This window comes from Lemur catta, chromosome 5 (genome assembly GCF_020740605.2).
Source record: "Lemur catta isolate mLemCat1 chromosome 5, mLemCat1.pri, whole genome shotgun sequence".
In the NCBI taxonomy this organism is placed as follows: domain Eukaryota; kingdom Metazoa; phylum Chordata; class Mammalia; order Primates; family Lemuridae; genus Lemur; species Lemur catta.
In genome coordinates this window covers 8,864,365-8,869,890 of record NC_059132.1, presented here as the reverse complement: position 1 = coordinate 8,869,890, position 5,526 = coordinate 8,864,365, and the positions used below count along the sequence as shown (strand labels likewise).

The window sequence follows — 5,526 nt, the reverse complement described above, 5'->3', positions numbered from 1 at the left end:
CTTTGAAGAACGCACATGTTCAGCATCTTACAAAGGTGAAATAAACACATACACATCACTGCTACCTTCCGGTTTATAAAACCTTTCCCATCCACAACTCCACATTTGTAAATGTAGTGCCTTTCACAATATGGGGATATCTAGCTCATTCTTTATTGTAATGATGCCTGGATAGCCCAAATTAGCTGAAAAAAAATTTTTTTTGGAACATATGTATTTTCAGAGGTATGTTTCTATCCCCAGCAGAAAGGCAAAGGAAAAAAATATTTTACTTCATTATTAACAAGGCTTCTTCTTCAACTTTTGTCCCTCCCCACATACTCACATTCTTTCCTTTTTTTTCCTTTTCCTTCTTTTCCTCAGTTTGTATTAGAGTCTCATTTTACACTCTCTCTGCGAGGGCCCCTTGGTCATGCTTCACTTCGTTTTTCATGTAACCTGCTTGAGTTTAAAAATGATCTGTTTTCTTAAACAGGGTTAGCACACAGGATAATATGTTTCCTGGCACTCTGCCACTGCCCTGTCACCCAGCTCTCTGGATTTAAGGCTTGTTTCTTCAAGAATGTGAAGAACTGTTCTGAATAAAGATAAAGAAAAGAATTCAAAACTCTTCTCCCCAGAAAGGCATGCAGAGCGATTTTTCATACCTGTACCACACAGAGGTTGAGTAAAGTATTTCCTCTGGGCAGTAAGAATATTAAAATTAAGTGACACCCAGCCAGATCTTTCCACCCCCAGTCTAAACTATGTACCAGTGGAACTTCCACTATGTGTTAATCCACGGAAGTTTCCCCAAGAAGTCTTTGTTGCATGTGTCTGGGAATTGAACCAAGTCAAAAGAACTCACTTATTTCTCCCCAGATTGTGAAAGATCTCTAGGTCCAGCTCTCAACAACTGTATGGCCAACACACACGTAGGCTCGAGTGTTTACTCAGCAAACCTTGCCTCTCCCACCTTACACGCCTTTCAAAATACAAAGGAATAGACTCCCTCACTGTCAATGCCTTGGCAGCCAGAAAACGGAATTCCGCTCATAGGGTTTAACTGAAGAGACGTAAATGAAGGAATCGTTGATGAGGTCAGTGGAGCCCATGAGGGCTGCTGAAGCTTCAGCAGCTAGCACCAGCAAGAAGACATTTCCAACCCTTGAGCCAGTAAGAAAGGGGAGCAAAGAGTGGGTAGGAGCCCCGTGGGGGCTGGAGCTAGGAAGGGAGGCTGTCTGGCTGGGGCTGGGCTCTCGGAGTACGTGGCCAGATGGCAGCAGTGAGACAGAGAGGGAGTGGGGACAACACGCTGCAGCCCCTCTCTGTTCCTGCCCCTCATCTCCTGCTCCCATTGGCCAGACCCAGCCACGAAGCTGGCAGGCGAGGGAGCCAGGTGAAGCAGTCGTGGATCAGCCTCCCGAGGTGCAGGGAAGGGCAGGGAGCAGATGGGTCAGGGAAGGGTGCTTGCAGTCGCAAATGCAAAGTAACCAGAGCTGGGGTTAAAAGTGAGCAGATTTAACATTTACTCAACGCTATCTTTTTAAAGACAATCTGATTCTGTTCATGAGACTTGGGGTGTTGGCAGCAGGTGGTAAACGGTTTAACTTACTGTGAAGAAGCACCCCGGTCTTCTGAGTAGTCTGGCCTTGCTCAGAGACACATGCTGAGACTGGTGCATGAGAATTCGACTGACCTGGTGGAGTCATAAGATGTTTAAGCCAGAAGGGGACCGTTTACAGAGCGTTGAACTCAGCCAGTGCACATTAGAGGTAGGAAAAATGAGGCTCGTGATGAGCCAGCCTTCCTTCTTTCCTTCCTTCTTCATTCATTCGATTGCATACCACGTACCGGGCACTGTTCTGATGATGCAAATGCAACAGCCGAACAAAATGCTGTTCTCAGGGAGCTTACATTCTAGCAGGGGGGAGAGGGAGCAAACGTCAATAACAAAAATGTATGATAGGTCAGAGAGGGTACGTGCTATGAAAAGAAGTCAGGCAAGATAACAAGCGAGAGAGCAGAGGACACGGGGCGGGGTTCATCCTCCGTGCGGTAGAGGAGGAAGGTCTCTCTGGCGCCATCTGAGCAGGGACATGAGGGAGATGAGGGCTGAGCCACGTGGACGTCCAGGGCAGGAGCACTCCAGGCTGAAGGGACGGGAAGTGAAGGTCCCTGGGGGGAGCACCCTTAGTTGCCGAGCTCCATGGGAGAGGGTCAGGGTGACAGGGGAGCCCAGGCGGGAGGGCCTGGCAGGCTTTGGGGAACGTTGCGTTTCATTCTCAGGGTGATAGGAAGCATCGCAGTGCACTGAGCAGAGCAGCAACATGAACTGACTGCTGTTTTAACCAGGTGCCCCTGCCCGCTGTGAGAGAGTAGGCTCGAGGAGGCAAGGGCAGAAGCGGGGACACCAGGGAAGGAGGGCTGGGGCTGCGGGGAGGTGAGGGAGGAGGGGAAAAGTCATCAGGTCCTGGGCATATTTGAACGCGGAACAGCCAGGATGTGCTGAGGGAGGAGATGGGAGGGAAACAAGACAGAGGAGTCAAGGATGAGTCCAAGCTTCAGGCTTAAGGATTAGGAAAGGTGAAGCCGATGCTCCTGAGCTGGGAAAGGAGGAGGTTTGGTGGAGCAGGGGGATAAACAGGAATGAGCGAGGCACTTGTAGAGTTGCAGAGGCCTGCTAGCTGTCTATGCAAAAAACATATAAAAATACACATAGACACATTCATAGATCCACATTCACATGTATGTGATGAAGCTCGGGAGAGGAGTTGACACTTGAGGTACAAATTTGGAGATGGTATTTAAAGTCATGAGAGGATGGCATCATCTACGGAGCGAGTGTAGCTATAAAAGAGGACAAGACTGAGCACTGAGCCCTGAAACACGCTAATAATAAAAGTTTAACATTTATGAATTTTTAATATTATTTTTGTAGCTAACATGTATTCAGCACTATGTGCCAGGCACAGTGTTAAGCACTTTCCATACATTATCTTATTATTTCGTATAACAACTCTGTGAGAAAGTTACTATTATCCCCATTTTGCAGATAATAAAACTGAGACCCAGAGGAACTCACCAGTCTGCTCGACTTACACAGTGAGCGTGTGGCGGGGCTGGGAAGCGAGCCCAGATGACCTGACTCGAGACGAAGCAGCAAGCCCAAGCTTACGTGGCAAGTCTGTGGCAGGAGATGACTGATAAACGTCTCGCTGTGCTACACCATCTCTGCTGATTCAGTTTTTTCACTTCCATGCGGAGTCACTCAAAAGTACAGAATGACACTGGAACAAAGGGCAGCCAGATAATCAAGTTTGTGAATTTCCCGATTTGATCTCCTCTCTTCCTCCAACAGATGAGGATTCTGACTCCTGCCTCTTCAGCGTTGCTCTGACACTGGGCGGAGGGCCTTGCTCACGGTAGCTGCTCATCCTGGTGGACCGGCCAACTGGAAGGGCTCTGGGGCTTCGCTGGCTGGTCTTGGCAGTGGGCAGAGTGAGAAGGGAAGTCCTGTCCACATGGCTGAGATTGTAAATTAGGGCTAGGAAGAAACTCACCTTTTTGAAGTCACGTAAGACAAAGGACTTCCTAGCTACATCTGTGACACATTGACCTGCCTAGGAGAATGAACCACGACAATGGACGTGAACTGGAAGGTGGCCAGCGTCCATTCTGGAGGTCATGTTTATAGTGACCTCTCTTGGGGCACAGGTGTCTCTGTCCCCGTCAGGGTCTCCTCTGAAAGAATGACATTGTGCTGTGTTTTGTGCCTGAGCCGCAGCGCAGATAGCATGGCTTCGGCTTTCCACCACTAGCCTTCAGAGCTGTGGCAAAACCATAATTGGAACCTTTCAATGAGCTATTTGGATAAACAGACTGTCAGTTCTTGGTTATAAATAAACTGCTATCAGGCATCTGAAAAAGACAAAATGATAGCAATGTACCAAAATGCAAAGGGACGCACACCTCGGAACGCCAAGCTATCCAAGACCAGTTGCGTAATCTGTAACTTCCACCACTTCGGTTTCCCAAATTGCTCTGGAGCACAGTGTAAGGAAAACAGCACAGGCTTTGTGGTCAGGCAGGTCTGAGTCTGAATTCTGTCTCCGGTGTTCTTTAGCGGTGGCCTTGGGCTAGGTGTTTAACTCCTTAGAACCTCATCATCCTCACTCATAAAGTGGGGAGAGAAGGGAATCAGTCCTAGTTCCTAGGGTTGCCATGAGATTATAAACAGAGCGGGAACCAGCACAGGAACCGGGACATAATGGTACCCGGTGAACAATAAATAGGTCTAGCTGTGCCCAGGACTCTGGAATATAAACCAGAAGTCTAAGCGAGAGAGTTGCTACTTTCAAGATGAATGTTGAGTGAGATTAAACTAAAATGCTTTTAAAAACTAACTGTTCAACTGTTATTAACAACAGGGAGAATATTTAACATTGATTGAATATTTGCTGTGTGCCTGGCATGGCCATAGGTAGTTTACATACATATTTCATGTCAGATTAGAAAGCCATGGCTCAGATAGGCTGAGTGTCTGATTCGGGATCAGACAGCTGGGAAAAGCGAAAGCAGGGATCCGAGCGAGCCCAGGGCTGGAGCTCCTAACCACTGCACCTCACTGCCTGTGTCCCAGCGGATGCCCAGTAGCCACTCTCAGAGGGAACAGGCCAGGGTGCTCTGACATAGTGAAGACGTAGGGCTTGTGCTGATGGGTCCTATGAGAAATTCACACAAATTAATAAAAGTGCGTTTCAGATACATATGAGGGTCTGAGCCAGGGAGGGCAAACAAGTAAATCAAGGAGATATTTCAGTGGCTCCACAGGGCGTTTCTAACATTTAAGATCAGGAAGTTGCACTTTAAAAAATCCATATTTCTTCCTTGCCTTCAAAAGTTCATCATGTAGAAAAATGGAACCGAGTAACAGACGGCTTTAATTAACTGGAGCCGCTGCTGCCTGTAGCTCAGGTGTGTGTTCTTGAGCTTGCCCAGGTCCCAGAACTCCCCGTGTCTCTGGCCTGCAAACCTCGCTTGTTTCTACACCTTGCCTGACCCCGTGGATATTTGAAGAGTGACCTCCTGTGGACGCTCGCCGACAGGACGAGGGCACAGTTCAGGTTGCAGTTAGCAGAGCAGGGGTCCTTGCCCGGTGAGTGCCAACACTGAAGAAAGGGAGGAGAAGCTGGAGGTCATGCGGACCAGCCCCGTCTGCACCCCGGGGAGGTCAGTCTGCTGCTGGGTCAGCGGGGCTGCGCCCTGATTGGCCCCCCGCCCACCATGGCCTCCTGACCGCCCACCGCCTGCCCTTCCTGCCCTCCTTGCTGGCTATTGGTCCTTAGTTCCTTTCTCTCTCTTTAAGAATATTCTTACCTCTCACAACCCATTGTTTTTACTTGGGCTTCCTGCTAAAGGTGTTAAGAAAGGTTGGTTTTTTTTTTTTTTTTTTTTCTTGTTTTCAACTTTCCACAGTAATTCCCCAAGTTCATGAGAGAGCAGGATCCTAGCAAGCCATCAAAATAAATATGACCCCCCTTTGAG

The 5,526-nt window shown here is 48.4% G+C and overlaps 1 long non-coding RNA gene across 2 annotated transcripts; it reads left to right on the top strand.

Moving 5' to 3' along the window:
• Positions 1-879: 879 nt before the first annotated feature.
• Positions 880-4,921, top strand: LOC123637920. 2 transcript variants are annotated; one of them, XR_006735090.1, is made up of 3 exons: positions 880-1,079; positions 1,574-1,754; positions 3,035-4,921. It is a non-coding gene; the product is annotated as an uncharacterized LOC123637920 (long non-coding RNA). The 2 variants fall into 2 exon arrangements; XR_006735091.1 differs by having other exon boundaries at positions 1,532-1,754.
• The last annotated feature ends 605 nt before the right edge of the window (positions 4,922-5,526 follow it).